This window comes from Euphorbia lathyris, chromosome 7, assembly GCF_963576675.1.
Source record: "Euphorbia lathyris chromosome 7, ddEupLath1.1, whole genome shotgun sequence".
Classification (NCBI taxonomy): Eukaryota; Viridiplantae; Streptophyta; class Magnoliopsida; order Malpighiales; family Euphorbiaceae; genus Euphorbia; species Euphorbia lathyris.
The window spans coordinates 48,434,006-48,456,278 of NC_088916.1; the positions used below are offsets into that span (position 1 = coordinate 48,434,006).

At 38.6% G+C, this 22,273-nt stretch overlaps 1 non-coding gene across 1 annotated transcript; it reads left to right on the forward strand.

Annotated features, from left to right (window-relative positions):
* The first annotated feature begins 5,467 nt into the window (after positions 1-5,467).
* On the forward strand, positions 5,468-5,574 carry LOC136201560 (small nucleolar RNA R71). Its single transcript, XR_010673907.1, has one exon. It is a non-coding gene; the product is annotated as a small nucleolar RNA R71 (small nucleolar RNA).
* The last annotated feature ends 16,699 nt before the right edge of the window (positions 5,575-22,273 follow it).

Below are 22,273 nucleotides of genomic sequence, written 5' to 3' on the forward strand. Positions count from 1 at the left end.
ATGTCATCACTAATTCCAAGTTGGTTGTTAAGAAATTCATCCATATACAACATTCCGGTGAAGAATTTGTAACGGAGATTCCAATAACGCCTACCTTCATCGTGATTGAAGATAGGAAAAGGCGTCCCATATCGTTTGGATAAGTCTGGGCGTTTGTTGATTGAGGCAGCGTTGTGCCTAGATGGTTTGTATTTGGTAGGCATGGTGCAAAGTTTTGTGTTACTTTAGCAAAGAACGATGTTTGCGAAGAACATCAGAGTTCTGACAAAGATGAAAAGAATTGTAACAGAACTCGAATCCTCAAGGATTAATTTATAAGAGTTTTAGATGAAAAGAGGTGTTGTTTTAATTATGAAAAGGTATAAAATTACACCTTTCAAGAATGAAGAAACTTAATGTTTCGTTTGGCAAGAGGTTCGTCGAAAGGGTTAGGATGTTTCAGACCTGATAGCGCAGAAATTACGCGTGTCGCGACCGAGAATGCCTAAGCCGCGGTCGCGACACGCGATTTCCTTGCGGAAATCAGGCATCGATAGCTCTTCCTGATTCACGGTAGAGAATTTAAAATTCTCGGTATGAACAGAGAAATCTTAACCTATTTGGACTGTTCTTAAAAAGAGGATTCTCGGCAGGGAATTCTAAATTCTCGGCAGAGAATTGCCTGACACTTCAAATTCATCTTAATTTCCTACAAATTAAATCTAAAATCATGAAATAAAAATATTTTATGCATTTAAATCATAACATAAAGTCATCTAATCATAAAAATGGCATTTTGGAAAAATAAAATAAAATTAAACTAAAATAAATTAAAATAAATGAAAAAAAATATAAAAACAATAAAACAAAATAAACTGTGTAAGATAAACTGAGTAATTTATACGTCAGATAATCTTGTTACGAACGGAATTTCAATTTGTGAAATATTTTCGTAATAGATTTTACATCGATTACTATTAACTTTGAATCGAACTCCGGTAGGACCTTCCAGTTCTAAAGAACCATAATCGAATGTTTTGACGACGAAATATGGTCCTAACCATCTGGACTTAAGTTTTCCTGGAAATAAACGAAGTCGTGAATTAAATAACAACACTTTATCCCCAACATTAAAGTGTTTGACTTTAATTTTGGCATCGTGCCATTTTTTCACTTTTTCTTTATAAATCTTTGCATTTTCGTAAGATAGATGACGTAACTCATCTAACTCATTCAAATTGAGCAAACGTTTCTTACCTGCTTGTTGTAAATCAAAGTTTAGTTCTCTAATAGCCCAATAGGCTTTGTGTTCTAATTCGACTGGCAAATGACATGCCTTCCCATACACTAAACGGTACGGAGTCATTCCTATTGGCGTTTTAAATGCAGTACGGTATGCCCATAGCGCATTATTGAGTTTAGAAGACCAATCTTTTCTAGAAGATGAAATTGTTTTCTCGAGAATCCATTTGAGTTCTCTGTTTGATATCTCCGCCTGACCATTTGACTGAGGATGGTACGGCGTTGATATGCGGTGGCGTACTCCATCACTAACGATAACTCTTGGACAACCAAATCTACAAAATATATCGTCAAGAAAATTAACGACAACTTTAGAATCATTCGTCGGGGTTGCAATTGCTTCAACCCACTTTGAAACATAATCAACGGCAACTAATATGTAATTTTTACCATTGGAAGGGGGGAAAGGTCCCATGAAATCTATTCCCCACATATCGAAGACTTCAACTTCTAATATGGTTGTGAGGGGCATCTCATCTTTCCTTCCTAGATTTCCTGTTCTTTGGCACTTATCACAACGAGTAACAAATGAACGGACGTCCTTAAACATCGTAGGCCAAAAGAAACCGCTTTCAAATATTCTAGCTGCTGTCTTGTTAACTCCATTATGTCCTCCATAAGAGTTAGAATGGCATTCCGACATTATGGATTCAAATTCATTTTCACCAACGCATCTCCTAATTATCCCGTCACCACAAGTTTTGAACAAAAAAGGATCTTCCCAAAAATACTGTTTAATATCGAAGAAAAATTTCTTCTTTTGTTGGAAATCTAATCCTTCCGGAACAATATTGGCTGCAAGATAATTAGCAATATCTGCATACCATGGTGATATGGCACTTTTTATTTGATAGAGGTGTTCATCAGGGAAATCATCTCGTATACCGGTAGTTTCACCTATAGGACCGTTTTCATCTTCAAGTCGCGATAGATGATCGGCGACAAGGTTTTCTACTCCCTTTTTGTCTTTAATTTCTAAATCAAATTCTTGCAACAATAAAACCCATCTAATTAGACGTGGTTTTGCATCCTTTTTAGCAAATAAATATCTTAATGCTGCATGATCAGTATAAATAATAACTTTTGAACCTAATAAATATGACCTAAACTTGTCACATGCAAAAACTACGGCTAACATTTCTTTTTCTATTGTGGTGTAGTTTAATCGTGCACCAGACAGTGTGTGACTTGCATAATAAATTACATGAAGTTTCTTATCTTTCCTTTGACCTAGAACACATCCGACAGCTAAATCACTTGCATCACACATAATTTCAAATGGTAAATCCCAATCGGGTTTAGCAATAACAGGTGCATTGACTAAAGCTGTTTTCAATGTTTCGAAAGCTTTAACGCATTCTTCATTAAAATCAAAGGTTGAATCTTTCATGAGTAAATTAGTAAGTGGTTTGGAAATTACAGAAAAATTCTTTATAAATCTTTTGTAAAAACCAGCATGTCCTAAAAATGATCTTACTCCCTTAACAGTAGTTGGAGGGGGTAATTTCTCTATTATTGAGGTTTTTGCTCTATCTACTTCTAATCCTTTTTCAGATATTTTGTGACCTAAAACAATTCCTTCGTCAACCATGAAATGACATTTTTTCCAATTTAATACCAAATTTGTTTCTTCACACCTAGACAAAACTTTATCCAAATTTTCTAGGCACGAATCAAAAGAATCTCCATAAACTGAAAAATCGTCCATAAAAACTTCCATGATATCTTCAATGAAATCATTAAAAATCGCAGTCATACAACGTTGAAATGTTGCATGTGTGTTACATAGACCAAAGGGCATTCTTCTATATGCAAATGTTCCGTAAGGACATGTGAAGGTTGTTTTATCTTGGTCATCCGGGTAAATGTATATTTGAAAGAATCCGGAGTAACCATCAAGAAAACAGTAGAAAGCATGACCAGCTATCCTTTCGATCATTTGATCAATGAAAGGAAGAGGAAAACGATCTTTCCTAGTTGCTTTATTTAGATTTCTATAATCTATACAAACCCTCCAACCAGTGGTGGTTCGCGTAGGTATTAATTCACCTTCTTCATTCCTTACAACTGTTATGCCTCCCTTTTTAGGTACACAATGGATTGGACTAACCCATTCACTATCCGAGATAGGGTAGATGATTCCATTGTCAAGAAGTTTAGTAATCTCATTTTTCACTACTTCCTTCATGTTCGGATTTAGGCGTCTTTGCCTATCCGCTTTAGGTGGCTTATCTTCTTCTAAGTGAATTCTATGCATCACAATACTTGGATTAATACCTTTTAAGTCTGAAATTTGCCAACCCATGCTTCCTATCCTATTTCTAACAATTTCTTTCAATTTCTCTTCTTGGACTTGTGTTAATTTGTTAGAGATAATAATAGGTAGAGAATCGCCTTCGCCTAAGAAAGCGTACCTCAAATGACTTGGTAATTCTTTAAGTTCTAATTTAGGTGGAGCTATAATTGAAGGCGGAACTGGTCCATCTTCTCGAATCAAAGGTTATGGGTCCTTATCTTCTAGTTCCTCACTCATTATAGGTTCTATTATTTCTTCTTTTTGAACAATGTCATTTACACATTCTTCAATTAAATCAAGTTTCATACAAGCGAAATCTTCCATAGGATATTTCATCGCTTGGTTCATATCAAACTCAATCTTATCATCTCCTATTCGTAAAACTACTTTCCCTTCCGACACATCAACTAGAGCACGTCCCGTGTTCATGAACGGTCTACCAAAGATTAGCGGACAATTTACATCATAAGCAAAATCTAAAATAACGAAATCGGTAGGAAAAATAAATTTGTCAACTTTAACTAAAACATCCTCAATTATACCGTATGGTCTTTTAGTGGTTTGATCCGCTAATTGCAAAACCATATTGGTACGTTTGATGTCTTCTTCTAAGCCTAACTTATTAAAAATAGATAATGGCATCAAGTTAATGCTTGCTCCTAAATCACAAAGACAACTTGGGAATTCTATATCGCCCAATTCACACGGAATGGTAAAACATCCGGGATCTTTGAGTTTTGTGGGCAAATTGCTTGACACAATCGAACTGCAATCTTCAGTTAGCGAAATGGATGAAATTCCTTCCCAACTGATTTTCTTTGAAATTAAATCTTTGAGGAATTTACCATAATTGGGAATTTGCGTAATTGCATCCATAAACGTTAAATTAATATGCAAATTTTTAAGTTTGTCTAAAAATGTTAAAAGTTGTTTATCATAGTCCTTATTGCGGACTTTGTGTGGAAAAAGTGGTTTGGGTACAAAAGTTTTTGTACTAGAGTCAATCGGTGCATCTTTGTGATTTAACATATCTTCTTTGGGCTTTGATAAATCAATTCCAGGTAAAGTCGAATTTCTGGGCATTTCCGGACCTGAGTAATTTTTTCCTGAACGAAGAGTGATAGCCTTAACATGCTCTTTCGGATTTTCTTCCGTATGGCTTGGAAGACTTCCCTCTTTTTTCGGGATGGAATTGATTTAGTGAGTTGTCCAATTTGAATCTCCAAATTATGGATGCTAGATGATTGGTTTTTAATAAGCTGATCGAATTTATTCTCGATCCGTTTAAAACCATCCTCGTGATTACTTATTTTTCCGCTCATCGCATCAATGAATTTGTCGATTTTAGAAGATAAAGTGCTAATCGAATCTCTTGATTGATTTTGATAATTAGTAGTACGATTTTGATTAGCATTAACATTATTATTGTCTCTCCAGTTAAAGTTAGGATGATTTCTCCATCCAGGATTATATGTGTGGGAATAAGGATTATTATTTTGGTTTTGCCCTTGGACAAAATTTACCTGTTCAATTTCACTCATACCTTCGTAATCCACATCCGTTTGGATTGGTTGACCATTAGGGTCACACGGTGCCATAAACCTATCAATTTTGTGCGACAAGGCAGAAAATTGGGCTTGCAACATCGCTACTGGATCAAGATTCATTATACCTTTAACTGATGAAGTAGTTGAGGATGATGGTTTCGCTGATGGTACGTGTCCACGTTCCGCGGGCCACATACTGCTGTTGATTGCCATTTCCTCCAAAAGTTCTCTTGCTTGGGCAGATGTTTTCTTCATGAATAACCCTCCAGACATAGCGTCCAATGAACCTCTAGTTGTAGGATTTAGTCCATTATAAAATGTTTGCATTAAAAGTTCAGCGGGCAATTGGTGGTGTGGGCATAAACGTTGAAGTTCTTTAAAACGTTCCCAAGCCTCATAAAGAGTTTCACTATCATTTTGAGAAAAAGATGTTAACTCTTTAATGACTCTTGCGGTTTTTGCTAAAGGGAAATTTTTTGATAAAAATGCTTGGGCTAATTGCTCCCTAGTCTCAATTGATGCGGCTGGCATAGAAGTTAACCATTCTTTGGCTCGATCCTTCAAAGTAAAAGGAAAAAGGCGAAGTTTGATTGCTTCTGCAGTTACATCAGTAATTTTAAAAGTGTCACAAATTTCTAAGAAATTTGTCAAATGGGTATTAGGATTTTCGTTAGGTAACCCATAAAATGTTACATTATTTTGCAACATATTAAGCAACGCAGGCTTAATTTCAAAATGATGTGCATTAATTTGGGGTCTAACTATACTGTTTGTTACACCGGCCACTCCTGGCCTAGCGTAATCCATAAGTGTGGCCATAACTTCTGGCTCGGTAATTTTAGTTTTTATTGGGGTTTTGTTTTTCTTTTTCTTTTCTTTCTTGTTCTTTTTAAGAGTTCTTTCAATTTCTGGGTCAATAGGATCTGGTGACGTGCCCGAACTTCGAGAACTGCGCATGAACTTGAAATTTCGCACGAACAGAAACTACCTAAAAAAACAGAATTTGAAAAATAAATATGTTAGTAATTGAAAAATAAATAAAATGTAAAAGTTTGAATAAGTATGAATAAACCTAGATTCGTAATAAAACACGAAAAATTTAAAATTTTGTCAAAAATTTTGGCGTTCCCCGGCAACGGCGCCAAAAACTTGTTGAGCGATTTCCGCAAGTGCACGGTATACGCTTGTAGTAATAAAAGATATCGATCCCATAGGGAACGTTTTTTAACAAAACTTATTTATAATCGGTTAAATTTACTTTTAGGTTTATAATATGGAAAAATCGTTTAATCGGTTTTGGTTTTGAAATTGCTAGAATGAGAATTAGATTAGAATATGAAGATGTTAGAAAATATTCTGATTTAAAAAATGAATTTGCAAAACAGGAACGTTTTAGTACTTTAGAAAAGTAAACAAGTATATTTGTTTGCATTAAGCAAAGAAAATAACTTTAAACTTTCTACGAATTATAAAAATGAAATAAATGACGGAACCTCTAATTAATTGGCTTTGAACGCGACAAAACCCTTTCGGGATAGTTGCCCTTAATCAAATTAAAACTCTTTCGAGATAATAATTTGCCTAAGTGTTCAACAAAGTTTCCTTGTAAAGATTTGAATTAAACTACGTTTTAATGAAAACACCAGCAGTCACTTTAGTGGATTGGTTACCATAAGTGTTGCATAAAGATCTATCGAATAGAACGGACTTTATTAGATGAAATATAAATTGATACAAGTTTACAGAGAACATGGAGCATTGAATTCTTCGACGGCGTGCAAGTGAACGGGTTGTCAATCCTTACCTTGGGGTTCGTTAGAGCTTGTCAGGCTCAGGGACGAATCCTCTACTCAATCTTCTCGTTGAATCTTCGTAATAGAGACTGGGTCGGTCCACTACCAAAATGTAAACTAAACTGGAACAATGTCTAAACGTTACTGAATTTGTTATTATTTAGTAAACAATGTGTGTACATCATATTGCTTTTGAACAGAATCGAAATCTAATTTCTGAATCACTTGATTCGGAATTTCTGCATAAATTCTACACTAATCTCTTTCTTCTACACATATCATTATATCTCAACTCTCCATCAACTCTTTATTTATAGATGTTGAAGATTCTTGATTGAAGTGTCGTGTCCGTTGTGAAGGATCGTGTCCGCTGCGAAAGGACGTTTCTATCCACCCGAACGATCGCGTTTCGTCGAAAACGAAAGTGTGCAACTAGGCTTTTTCAAACTCCTGCTCGTACCGAGAATGGGGGAGCAACAACTTGTACTTCGGACGAAGGAAAGGAGAGGCTGAGGGACGCGTGTCGCGACCGTGAATATTGGGGGCCGCGGTCGCGGCACAGAGCTTTTTTCACTTCTTTGGCTCTCGTTCGTGTCCTCGACTTAGCGTTATTAATTTTCGTCGTCTTCGACTTCTTTTGTAGGGCTTTTCTTCTATTTTTGAGATCTTTTTACTCCTTTTTGGATTTTACCAAATATTTATGTACCTTGCATGAAAGAAACATATTCGGGAGTAAAAGTATTCTAAATAGCATAAATTCGTAGCAATATTGATGTAATTAATGATGATATTTTAGGTATATTTTGGGCTTAACAGAGTTCCTCGCTGAATAGTTTTGCCAACATCAAAATGGGGGAGTTTGTTGAAACACCTTTCCACATGATTTTGAATTGACAAAATTATTTAAGTAAAACTAAATATATTTTAAAAACACTAAGTTTAAATGCTTTGATTTATTTAACTAATGTGTTTGTTCAATGTTGAGTTAAATTGTTTATAAGACATAAAGACTAAAAGGCTTAAAGCCCAAATTTGGAAGTCAAAGCCCAAGTCAAACAGATCAAGACAACTCGGCCCGCGTGTGCAAAACGCTGTCGTTATGTACAAAACGCAGCTCAGCGGAAGAAGGATCTAGAAGACCTTCGTTGAACAACTTCGGAATGAAGCTGCTGAGTAGAATCGACAAAGAGTACAAGACAGCAGCTGAGCAAGAACAATTTCCAGACAAAGTGTTTCCACTTTGGGTAAAGTTCAGAAGACACAGGACGCTGTCTAGTTGACCTTACCATAAATGGAGAGACATTCTGCCAAACTGACTAAAAGCTGACCGAGGACAGAAGATACTCAAATCTGATTGGCCGAGAGCTCTGAGCAAGACTGAGTGACAACGACAGGAAGCCATTTTCCCTCCAATGGTTATTTCGAAATTCGAAATGACTGATGCCTCAGACGTCTCTATAAATAGAGCCCTTCAGTTGCTTCATTCAACAAGCAGAACTTTATCAAGCCATTACGCTGACCAAAATTCTACTCAAAGTTCTGCGAGAAAAAGCAAGCAAATACTTACACCAAATTATATATCTTTCGTGTAAAAGTCTAGAGTGATTATTCAATCATCTAAGGTGTCTTAGCAATTGTTGTTTAGGACAAATCTTTATCATTTCTAGAGATTAGAAAGGAGAGGCTGAGTACTCGGTTATAGTACTCAGCAAGAGATTAGGAGTGAGTAGAGGTATAGAGGAAGGTACTCTTGTTATACTCAGCTTCTAAGTTGTAAAAGGTTTGATGCTCTACCGTTAAAGAGCTCAGTAGAGAATTCGAAAGCTCGGAACGTGTTCCGGGGACAGGACGTAGGCTTAGAGGCCGAACCTGGATAAATCTGCTGAGTAACATCTTTCTAACCTTAAACTCCTTAATATATATATTGCTTGCTTAAACAAAACTGACCAAGTAAATTGGTCACGCTGAGTTGTGTGTATTGAGTATCTGAGTTCAGGAATAGACTCAAAGTGCTATCTCCTGACTCAACGAAATAAGCTGACTTAGTCACCAGTTGACTAAGCTAGTGTCTTATTTACTCAGCACGTTGTGTAATCCTTTTTCAAAGAAAAAGAAGTCAGCCTTAACGTACTTAAATTTTAAATAGTTCCTATCCCCCCCTTGGGCAGCTGACTTCAGCTTCTTTGCCGGCGACTCAGCATCTTTCGAAGGAGTCCCAACAGCTTTCTTTTGCGGGCAGCTGGAGCCTTTGTTCTTTTGCGCTTCTTTGGGACAGTCTCCTTAGCAGGCTGGTCACCACCTTTGGCTTTCTTAACTGGTTGGTTAAACTTCAAGGCACGCAGCGCAGCAGCTGTTATCTCAGAGCCTTGGGCCTGAGTTTCCTCGAATAGGTCAATCTGATGGTCTATGAGGATTCTGGTTATGAGTGAGCCCAGTCTTAAGGTGCCAGTGCTCCTTTGGAAGCCAGCAATCAAGAAAACTGGCATATTGATGGGCTTGTAGGTTAGCATATGCCATATGAAGCATTGCTCGAAGTTTGTCGCTGAGCTAGTACAATTAATCTCAGGGTAGATGTAATTGGTCAGCAGTAAGTGTGCCATCTTTTGGTGCTGGCCCATTGATGAACTTGACATTTCTCCAGAATGGCCAGGGGGTTTGCAGAAGGTGGCTTCGTACCCAGTTCCTTCATGATCACCAGTTCTCCTCAGCTTTATTCCCTCATTCTTCAATTTCAGCAAATTGGCAAGGTAGGTAGGGTTGATAAAGATTGTTTTCTCCTTTACCACGGTTACTAGGTAGTCCTGGTTATCGTCAGAAACCCACAGATTGTGGTAGAATTCCCTTACTAGGTCAGGGTAAGTTGGATCTCTGATAGAGAACAGCTCCGTCCATCCATTCTTCGATATCCATTCACAGAATGGTTGCTCGGTTGTTACAAAAGCCTCAGAGAACCATCTTGAGAAGTCTATCTTCCACTCTCTAACGTCTTCGAAGACTTTAGAGTAGGTTCTGACTTTGGTCGGCTTTCCTTTAGAGGAGGTAGCTTGGCCAACTTTGCATTTGCTTAGTGTAGTGGCTTTTATCGTTTCAGGCAGAGTAGTATGCTTAGAAGGTTCATCGGAACTGGTCTTAGGGTGACCGGCACCGGAGATGTTCACTGAAATCTTAGTCATAGTTTCAGAGAAGGGTTTGGAAGTCTTGAGAGTTTTTACAGAGAGAATGCTTATGCCTGAGAATTCGGTAAGTGTAAAGTGATAAAAATAGGGATTTGCCCATTATTTATAGCGGTGAAAAGTGGATCTTATTGAATCCATGTGTCAGTTTTGCCTTGGGATTGTCAACCGACAATGATCCTGGCTTTTATGACACATTCGGTGCATACGTCATCCTAGGTGGCTATTCGCGTGCTCTAGCATTAAATGCAACGGATCTTATACTCAGCGTTTAGAATACTAAGCGTTTTATATTCTGAGTGGTCAGTTTTATACAAACGGATGATTTCTCAGTTTGAGATAACTACTCAGTGCCAATGTTTGCTTAGTATGTGATATTCATTCATTTAGCATTAATCACTCAGCATACATCTATTCACTCAGCAAATAATAGATCATTCATCATGTTAATTCACTCAGCATGAATCTATATTAAGAGCTGGAATTTACTGAAGAGGATTAAACATACCAATGGCTTCTCTCAATATGCTGAACTGTTCACGAGCCAGTGGCTTTGTGAAGATATCCGCAAGCTGCTCATCCGTTGGGACATAGGTCAGCTTATCTCACCCTTGAGTACATGGTCTCTAATGAAGTGATGTCTTATGCTGACATGCTTCATCCTGCTGTGTTGAATTGGGTTCTTTGATAGATCAATTGCACTCTTGTTGTCGCATTTGACCTCAATTGTCTTTGTTTGAATACCATAGTCTTCAAGCTGTTGCTTAATCCATAGGACTTGAGAAACACAGTGTCTAGCAGCAATGTACTCAGCTTCAGTGGTAGACAAGGCTACTGACGCCTGCTTCTTACTGAACCAGGATACAAGACAGCTTCCTAAGAAGTGACATCCTCCAGAGGTGCTTTTTCGTTCAAGCTTGTCTCGTCCATAGTCAGCGTTAGTGTATCCAACGAGTGTAAAACCATGAGTGTTGGGATACCATAGACCTGCGTTCACTGAGCTTTGCAAATATCTAAGGATTCTTTTTACAGCTATGTAATGAGAACTGAATGTCCGGTCTACTTGCTATTAAGTAAAGTAGAGAGCCTATCATACCTCGATACAATTTGCTGTCTACTGACTTACCATTCTCGTCAGCACCAAGGACAGTGTCAGTGCCCATAGGAGTAGATATTGGCTTGCAATTTTCAAGATCATATTTCTTCAATATCTCCTTGGCATATTTAGCTTGACTGATGAAGATGCCATTTTTCCCTTGTTTGATTTGAAGTCCAAGGAAGAAGTTGAGTTCTCCCATCATTGACATTTCAAACTCAGTCTGCATTTGCTTGCTAAATTCCTTGCACATTGACTCATTAGTAGCACCGAAAATAATATCATCCACATATATTTGAGCCAGCAGGGTATCTTTACCCTTTCTCTTAATGAATAAGGTTGTATCAGCTTTGCCTCTGACATAGTTTCTAGTCAGCAAGAAACTGGTCAGCCTCTCATACCAAGCACGTGGTGCTTGCTTGAGGCCGTACAGAGCCTTTTAGAGTTTATAAACGTGGTTTGGGAATTTAGGATCCTCAAGCCCTGGAGGTTGATTAACATAAACTTCCTCGTTTATAACTCCATTAAGGAATGCACTCTTAACATCCATTTGAAACAGTTTAAAGTTCATATAACTTGCATAAGCGCACAAAATTCTAATAGCCTCTAGCCTTGCCACTGGGGCAAAGGTGTCACCGTAGTCAATACCTTCTTGCTGACTGTAGCCCTGAGCTACAAGCCTTGCTTTGTTCCTGAGTATATTTCCTCGTTCATCCAGCTTGTTGCGGAAGACCCATCTTGTTCCAATGGTCTTCTGACTCTTTGGATGTGGCACTAACTCCCATACATCGTTTCTTCTGAATTGGTCAAGTTCCTTTTGCATTGTGCTCATCCAGAATTCATCTTCCTCAGCATCAGCGAAGTTCTTAGGTTCCTGAACTGTGACGAAGGCTACGTTGCTGAGGTATCTCCTGAGTTGATTTCTTGTCATCAGGGTATTCTCAGCGGCATCAAGAATGGCACTCTCTGAGTGTCCTCTTGGTATCCTTATCTCCTTTGGTAGATTGATGTCTTGTGCTGTCTGTGTTTCAATAATCTCTGCAGGTATAGATTGGTCAGTGAAAACAATTTGAGGTTCACTTTTACCTTTGGTCAGCCCTTGAGGGAATGACTCAGTGGCTGGATCTTGATCAGCGGATACTGAGTGTGGATCATCCTCGGTCAGCGGGAGATATCTTCCTGTAGGGTTAGTTTCGTCGAACTCAACATGTACTGACTCTTCTAAAACTTGAGTTCGTTTATTGAAAACTCTGTATGCTTTGTTGTTTGTTGAGTAGCCTAAAAAGATAGCTTCATCAGCTTTTGAGTCAAACTTAGCTAGGCTATCTTTGGTGTTTAAAATAAAACATTTACAGCCAAAGGCACGAAAGTATCCAATGTTGGGCTTTCGTCCTTTCCAAAGTTCGTAGGGGGTTTTCTTTAGTATAGGTCTAACAAGAGCCCTATTAAGAATATAGCACGCTGTCTTGACAGCTTCTCCCGAAAAATACTTTGAAAGCCTATGCTCACTCAGCATTGTCCTGGCTATTTCAACCAAGGTTCTGTTCTTCCTTTCTACAACCCCATTTTGTTGAGGCGTCCTAGGAGCAGAAAAATTATGGTCAATGCCGCTGGCTTCACAGAATTCAACAAACTGTTGGTTTTTTAATTCTCCACCATTATCACTTCGGATGTGAGCCAGTTTTAGGTCTTTATCATTTTCAAGTTTTCTAACCAAATTTGGAAAATGTCTCAAAGGTCTCATCATTGCTACTCAGCAAGATGATCCACGTGTACCGAGAGAAGTCATCTACAATGACCAAGGAAAATCTTCTTCCACCCAGACTCAGCGGCTGGACTGGACCGAAGAGATCCAAGTGCAGTAACTCTAACGGACGCTTAGTTGAGACAATATTTTTACTATGAAAAGATTGTTTGGTTTGTTTTCCAACTTGACAAGCGTGGCATAGTTGATCTTTTTCAAATTTAAGTTCAGGCAGTCCCTCAACCAATTGCTTTCTTGCTAATTTGGCCAGGAGATCCATGCTTACATCACCAAGTCTCCTGTGCCATAGCCAGGAATTTTCTTCCTTTGACACTAAGCATACAGTTTTTGAAAACTTTTTCTCTAAGTTCAGCATAAAGACATTATCAATGCGAGGGACAGTTAAAATTAACTCATTAGTCCTACCCTCGAATATTTTACATCCAGTGTTATCAAATATAACTTTTCTCCCATTATCACATAGCTGAGCTACGCTGAGTAAGTTATATTTGAGTCCGCTGACTAGGGAGACTGACTCAATAGTAGGATTACCTCCAACGGTTCTTGACCCTACTATCTTACCCTTTTTGTTGTCTCCAAAACTTACGCTTCCTCCTCGTTTACGCTCAAATGTGATGAACTGAGTTTCATCACCAGTCATATGCCTCGAGCATGCGCTGTCAATATACCACATCTTTGACTTCTCAGCACATCTCAGGCTTACCTGCAATGTAACTAGTTACTCTTAGGTACCCAATTCTTTTTGGGTCCTTGCTTGTTAGGTTCAACAGGTAAAGCATCATTTTTTATTTTATGGCGACATACTTGAACAGTATGGCCATTCTTTCCACAGAAGTCACAGCTAACCTTCCGTTTAGGATTTCTCACTGACTGGTCAGCACCCCAGTGCTGAGCGTGCCAGCACACCTTTGTGGTGTGTCCTTTCTTCCCACAGAAGTCACACTGGACTTTCCGCTGAGGATTCCATCTCTGCTGACCAGTACCTCGGTACTGAGTATTCAGAGGAATATTTCTTTTGTTTGGAACCTTTACTTGGTTCTGGATAGTTGTGACGTCCTTTCTTAGTTTCTTAGAAACTGATTGGACTTCAGAGACAGACTTATGTATGATCTCCATGTTATCATGCAAAGTTGAGTTGTCCTGAAGAAGGAATCTGAGGTCACTCAGCTTGACCTCTTCAACCTCGTCACAACACCTGCTGAGTGCTCTAACTTTCTTATTACACTTTTTTGACAAGTGTGTAGAGATCACTCAGGGCATTAACCATTTCATTTCTGAGCTGGGGTAGTGATATTACCTCATTTGATTGCTCCTCGTCATCAGATGCGATGGAGGGGTCAGCATGCTCAGAGATGCACGGCTCTGTAAGTTCGTCAGCGATAAAACAAATCTTTGCTGACTCAGTGGCATCAGCTTCTGATGATGAAGACTCATCGCTGTCACTCCACGTTGCCACCATTGCCTTTTTGCCGTTCTTCCTTTCTTTCCTCAGCGTGGGGCAGCTTGACTTGATATGGCCAGTTTGATGACATTCAAAGCATGTAATGGGCTTTGAGTTGTCCTTCTTGTATTTGCTGTCGCTGGACTCATCTTTATACTTATCAAACTTTTTGTAAGGCTTCTTAGAATATTTGTCATTCTTTTTGAACAGCCTTTCCATCTGCCTGGTGAACATAGCCATCTCTTCATCATCTGTTGAGCTCCCATCAGTGGAGTCAGCTTTCATGACAAGAGATTTTTGCTTATTGTCTTCAGACTTTTCCTTCACCTCGAAATTCTTCATTGAGATCTCATGGGTCAGCAGTGAGCTGATGAGTTCATCATATTTGTAGGTGGTTAAGTCTTGAGCTTCCTCAACAGCAGTCTTCTTTGCTTGCCAGTTTTTAGGAAGACTCCTAAGAATCTTCTTGACTTGTTCTTCCTCAGTGAAGATCTTTCCAAGTCTCTTGAGCTCGTTGATGATGTTTGTAAACCTTGCATTCATGTCAGAGATTCCCTCATCATCGTTCATCTCGAATAGCTCGTATAGTCTCATCTGCTGGTTCACCTTGGACTCCTTTACTTTGTTGGTTCCTTTGTAGGTGACCTCCAACTTCTTCCAGATCTCTTGCGCTGACTCATAACCTAATATCTTATTATATTCTGCAGCATCAAGCGCACAGTGAAGCATGTTTATAGCCGAAGCGTGATTTTGTATCTTCTTGAGATCATCCCCTGTCCATTTGGCCTCAGCTTTGACAACTGTTTGGCCAGCCACAACCTCAACAGGAACAAATGGGCCTTGGACTATTAAAAGCCATGCACTCATATTTGTTGCCTGAATAAAGTTTTTCATCCTATTCTTCCAGAAGGTGTAGTTAGACCCGAAGAATAGGGGAGGCCGAGTAATGGACAGCCCCTCAGGTAAAATCTGAGTTGTCTGGTTTCCTGGGAGAAATCGAGTGTTGTTTTTAGCCATAGTGGGGATCAGCTCAAGGTAGTTAAACCTTTCACAGTGAGCTTTTAAGCTCTGATACCACTTGTTGGTCCCTTATAACGTAACAAGTTAGTTCCAAAGGGGGGGATAGTCAACTGGTGACTAAGTCAGCTTCTTTCTTTGAGTCAGGAGATAGTACTTGAGTCTATTCCTGAACTCAGATACTCAATGCAACACAACTCAGTGTGACCTCTTTACTTTGTCAGTTTTGTTTAAGCAAGCAATATATATATTAAGGAGTTTAAGGTTAGAACGATGTTACTCAGCAGATTTATCCAGGTTCGGCCTCTAAGCCTATGTCCTATCCCCGGAACACGTTCCGAGCTTTCGAATTCTCTACCGAGCTCTTTAACGGTAGAGCATCAAACCTTTTACAACTTAGAAGCTGAGTATAACAAGAGTACCTTCCTCTATACCTCTACTCACTCCTAATCTCTTGCTGAGTACTATAACCGAGTACTCAGCCTCTCCTTTCTAATCTCTAGAAATGATAAAGATTTGTCCTAAACAACAATTGCTAAGACACCTTAGATAATTGAATAATCACTCTAGACTTTTACACGAAAGATATATAATTTGGTGTAAGTATTTGTTTTGCTTTTTCTCACAGAACTTTGAGTAGAATTTTGGTCAGCGTAATGGCTTGATGAAGTTCTGTGTTGAATGAAGCAACTGAAGGGCTCTATTTATAGAGACGTCTGAGGCATCAGTCATTTTGAATTTCGAAATAACCGTTGGAGGGAAACGGCTTCCTGTCGTTGTCACTCAGTCTTGCTCAGAGCTCTCGACCAATCAGATTTGAGTATCTTCTATCCTCGGTCAGCTTTTAGTCAGTCCGGCAGAATGTCTCTCCATTTATGGTAAGGTCAACTAGATAGCGTCCTGTGTCTTTTGAACTTTACCCAAAGTGGAAACACTTTGTCTGGAAGTTGTTCTTGCTCAGCTGTTGTCTTGTACTCTTTGTCGATTCAACTCAGCAGCTTCATTCTGAAGTTGTTCAACGAAGGTCTTCTAGATCCTTCTCTCGCTGAGTTGCGTTTTGTTCATAACGACAGCGTTTTGCACAAGCGGGCCGAGTGGTCTTGATCTGTTTGACTTGGGCTTTGACTTCCGTATTGGGCTTTAAGCCATTTAGTCTTTATGTCTTATAAACAATTTAACTCAACATTGAACAAACACATTAGTGTAATAAATCAAAGCATTTAAACTTAGTGTGTTTAGAATATATTTAATATTTTACTTAAATAATTTTGTCAAATCAAAATCATGTGGAAAGGTGTTTCAACACTTATTAGGCTCAATTGGGCTTCCATCAATTAATTAACATCTATCTCTCTTTTAGGTTCCAAGTCTTATGTGTGACCCATTAGGTTCTTATTGCTTCTAGCCGTATGCAATGTTATTAAATTAATTTTCAAAGAATTATATTTAATCTTTGCATAATGGAATGATGTACAGAGTATGTGATTAGCAAGTCCGTAATCATTCCCCCAGAGCTATAAGAAGACAGGTTGATTCTGTCGTTAACCTTTCCGTATTAGTTACAGTATAATTCGATCCTTTATCAACTACATCCTTGAATTGAATCTTATGACTATGGATGATGTCAAGTCACATATAGCGAGACGTTCGTTTTACTTGTACAGGCCGAGTCAACTCAAATAGATAGGTTAAGTGAAATCTGTATTTCAAGTCTTAAGCTATCACCTTGCAAGGATTTAGAGTCGAGTCTTCCACAAGCGATCCTTGGATGTATCTCCCATTCATCGGGAGTGATAAATTCTCAATCCAATATATAACGATCCCGTAATCACTGTTAAGGATCGTGTTACAATAGAGTCAAAGCGTCACATTCCGTAATCCAGAATACCAATTAATATTCCTTTGAGTCTGAGGATTAGTTATACCTATTAATACCAATGAGATGAACAGGTGACAAGGACGAATCTACCCATCCTATTATCTCAAATCGGATCCCCAATCCTGATGAACAACTTTTCATCGGATCTATGTAACTGTCCAGATATCTGTATATATGAAGCTTGTGAGATCAGCTTTCTGTCGGACAGAAGAGATTGTTACATACAAGTCTCAACAGTGACATGTCAATCCTAAACATATCACTTGACTTGGGGTGGTTTTAAGTTTATTAGTTTATTATAAAGTTTTGTCTCACTTCATGCTTGTATGAACACTTTATAATCACTTTAAACAAACTTACGGATTTCCTTTTATTAGACTTTATTTAGTGCTTAAAAGGGATTGCCTTTATATAGTTATAAAACATATATCTCATTAAAACAAATGATATAAAGAACAATTCATTTACATTAAGTTTGTATCCTAGAACAATTTTCTATAGGACACTAAACCCCAACATACTCCCACTTGGACTAAAGCCAATTGTTTCTAAAACTTATCCCAGTAGAATTTAAATGACGATCATGTACTCTCTGGGTTAAAGGCTTTGTCAACGGATCTGCAACGTTGTCCTCTGTAGGTACTCTTTCTATTCTCACATCTCCTCTAGCCACAATCTCTCTAATGATGTGGTATTGCTTAAGGTAATGCTTGGACGCATTATGAGACCGTGGTTCCTTTGCTTGCGGAATGGCTCAATTTGTTATCACAATACAGTGTAATGGGATTTATAATGTCAGGCACCACACCAAGTTCTGTAATGAACTTTCTAATCCAAACTGCTTCCTTTGCTGCTTCCACAGCTGCGATATACTCTGACTCGGTCGTAGAGAAAGCTACGCTTCCTTGCTTGGAACTCTTCCAACTGACCGCGCCCCCATTCAAGATAAACAGGTATCCTGATTGGGATTTAAAATCATTCTCATCTGTGAGATGACTTGCGTTTGAAAATCCTTCTATTTTCAGATCACCTTCTCCGTACACTAGGAACATATCTTTAGTTCTTCTCAAGTACTTAAGAATGTTCTTGACGGCAATCCAATGCTCGTCTCCCGGATTCCCTTGGTAACGACTCATTACAGATAACGCGAACGCTACATCAGGTCTAGTTCATAGCATAGCATACATAATCGAACCGATTGCGCTGGCGTACGGGACTACAACCATGCGTCTTTTGTCATCATCAGTTTTAGGACATTGATGATTGTTTAACTTTACTCCATGTAGCATGGGTAAGTTACCTCGTTTCGATTCAAGCATGCTAAACCGATTTAGCACCTTTTCAATGTATGTAGCCTGTGAAAGACCAAGCAGTCTTCTCGATCTATCTCTGTAGATCTTTATACCAAGTATATAAGCTGCTTCACCAAGGTCTTTCATTGAGAAGTTACCAGATAACCATACTTTTACCGACTGTAGTAGAGCAATGTCATTTCCCATTAATAATATATCGTCCACATATAGTATGAGAAATGCTATAGAGCTCCCACTTGCTTTCTTGTAAATGCAAGCTTCTTCGCAATTTTGTTCGAAACCAAATTGTTTTATGGTTTCGTCAAAACGCTTATTCCAGCTTCTTGATGCTTGCTTGAGTCCATAAATGGATCTCTGAAGTTTGCAAACTTTATTTGCATCCTTCGATATGAAACCTTTAGGCTGCATCATATATACATCCTCAAGCAGGTTTCCGTTTAGGAAAGCTATTTTCACATCCATTCGCCAAATCTCATAATCGTAATGAGCGGCAATTGCAAGCATGATTCTGATTGATTTGGACATAGCCACAGGAGAGAAAGTTTCGTCATAATCAATTCCTTGCTTCTGACGATATCCGTTCGCTACTAACCTAGCTTTGTAGGTGCTAACCTTTCCATCCACGTCTGTCTTCTTTTTGAAGATCCATCTGCACCCAATGGGTTTTATCCCTTCGGGTGGATCAACCAAAGTCCACACTTGGTTAGTATACATGGAATCCATTTCAGAATCCATGGCCTCAAGCCATGCTTTAGAATCTGGACTAGTAAGAGCCTCTTCGTAGTTTTCGAGTTCGTCGTCTAACACGGGAACCTCATTATCATCTCCCACTAGAAAACCATATCTAACTGGGAGTTCACGAACTCTTTGTGATCTACGAATAGGTGGCACTGGAGTCTCATCTAATGGGACTCCTTCGGGTACCACAACCGCCTCTGTTGTTTCAGTCGGTGTTTCTTCTTCTTGAACTTCGTCAAGTTCAATCATGCTTACCTTTTGCGTTTCTTCGAGAAACTCTTTCTCTAAGAAGGTTGCATGTTTGGATACTATCACTTTCTGATCATCTGGATGATAGAAGTAATATCCACAGTTTCCTTAGGGTATCCAATGAAGAAACATTTATCAGATTTCGAATCTAGTTTGTCGGACGCAATGCGTTTGACAAATGCTGAACAACCCCATACTCTCATGAATGAGAACACGGGTTTCCTACCAACGAACAATTCATATGGTGTGGAACTAGCGGATTTAGTTGGTACTCGATTTAGGGTGAAGAGGGTAGTTTCTAAGGCATAGCCCCAGAACGTCTTTGGAAGTAAGGCCATGCTCATCATGGATCATACCATATCTAGTAGGGTACGGTTTGTCCTTTCGGATACACCATTGTGTTGTGGTGTATAGGGAGGTGTCCATTGTGAGCATATCCCACATTCAGTTAGATAATTCAGAAAATCATCTGAAAGATATTCGCCACCTCGATCAGATCAAAGCGTCTTTATTTTCTTTCCTAATTGATTTTCTACTTCATTCTTGAAGCATTTGAATTTCTCAAAAGCTTCTGATTTGTGCTTCATCAAGTAGATGTAACCATATCGGGTATGGTCATCTATGAAGCTTATAAAGAATCTGAATCCTCCTCTTGCTTCGACTGACATAGGACCGCATACATCTGAATGAATGAGTCCTAGAGTGTCTGATACACGCTCACCTTTATTGCTAAAGGGTGTCTTTGTCATTTTACCTTTTAAACATGATTCGCATGTTTCCAATGATTCAGGATCGATTGGATCTATAAGCCCATCTGAATGTAGCTTTAGCATGCGTCTCTTGTTTATATGGCCTAAACGATAATGCCACAAGTAAGTTGAATTATCTAGCTTATGTCTTTTGGTATCAATTGCAAAAACAGGAATTTTGACATCTAACACATAAATCCCATTTTGTGATATTCCTGAAAAATAAAAGATCGAATCTTTATAAAAATTGCAACTCTTGTCTTTTATTGAAATACGAAAACCGTCGTCAACAAGACGGCTAATAGAAATAATGTTACGAGACATTTACGGAACGTACAAACAGTTCCTTAATTCTATTACAAGCCCAGAGGGCAAATTTAAAACATAATCTCCAATTGCGAGGGCGGCAACTCTCGCTCCATTTCCCACTCGCAAGTTTATGCTTTCTTTCTTTAGTTCCTTAGTCTGTTTTAGCTCCTGCATATTTGTACAAATATGAGATCCACATCCGGTATCAAGTATCCAAGATTCAGACTGTGAAACTGTATTTATTTCAATATAAAACATACCAGATGCTGAAGCACCGTTATTTTCCTTCTCGTGGAAGGTTAGGTACTCCATGCAGTTCCTCTTCCAATGCCCCAAGTCACCACAATAGTAGCACTTTCCTTTGGGCTTCTTTAATTCGTTTCCCTTCATTTCGGTGAGCACAGCCCCCTTGCTTTTATCAAGATTGTTTGGATTGGGAGAGACCCCTTTCCTTTTTCTAGATCCTTCAATAGCAAGGGCCAATATCTCCTCGTTTTCTTTTATAATGTGCTCGACTGACTCGAGCATATGTGCAAGCTCTATAAGAGAGGTTTGCAAGCCACTCATTTGGTAGTTCATGATGAACTATGAGTAACTCTCGGGAAGGGACTGAAGAAGTAAGTTTTCACTTAGTTCATGGTCCATCGCATCTCCAATACTAGAAAACTTGGTGATAAGGCTGATCATCTTGGCACAGTGTGCCATTACAGATGTGCCCACCTGCATCTTGCTTTTATATAACTCCTTTGTTATTTCGAAGCGCTCGCACCGAGTTTCATTCACAAATAACTCTTTTAGGTGCTTGACCATGGAATAGGCATCCATATCTGAATGTAGTTGCCTTTTAACTTCCGATGTCAGGGATGCAAGTATGATGTCTCCCGTTTGATCATCATCAGATTTATGCTTCAAGTAAGCATAAAATTCTTGGTAGGGAGCATCATCCGTTGGGTAAGGGGGTATCGGTGTATCAAGTACATACCCTTTCCTCTCGAACTTCAAAACAATTTTGAGGTTGCGATACCAGTCGGTGAAGTTTGAACCATTCAATTTGTTATTGGTAAGAATGTTTTGCAGATTGGTTTTAGTCATGATTTTAAGAGTGTGTTTAATTAAACCTGAGAGTGAGAAAGAGTAAACGTATGTCATTCATTTGCTTAAAGTATATCAATCTAAAATTATAGGCCTTTTAGTTTCTTTTAGATTGCTCCCACTATTTTGCCAAATTAATAGCCCTCCATATTAATTCGAAGAATTTCACAAATCCTTTAGTGAGTTAGGATCCTAACTCCTGAGATTTCGCCTTGAGTTTGCTCAACAAGCTAGTCTCATTCGTTAGGTAGATTCATGTAATCAATCACATCTTTAATGTGATTCTTAGGTTATTGGGTTACTAACCACATTAGTAACTAATATGCTATTCACATTAATCCCAACCATCTTGCCCATTAGTTTATGACAACATGAGTTTGCTCATCCAATTATCATAATCTAATTTAAGTATTACCCCATATTCATGAAAAGTAATTTTCGATAATTCAGGTGTTACCGAAAGGACCCCGAGCTTGAGTTTGCTCAACAACCCAAAGGCCCTCAGCACTGCCGGCTGAATTATAATATTAGGGAG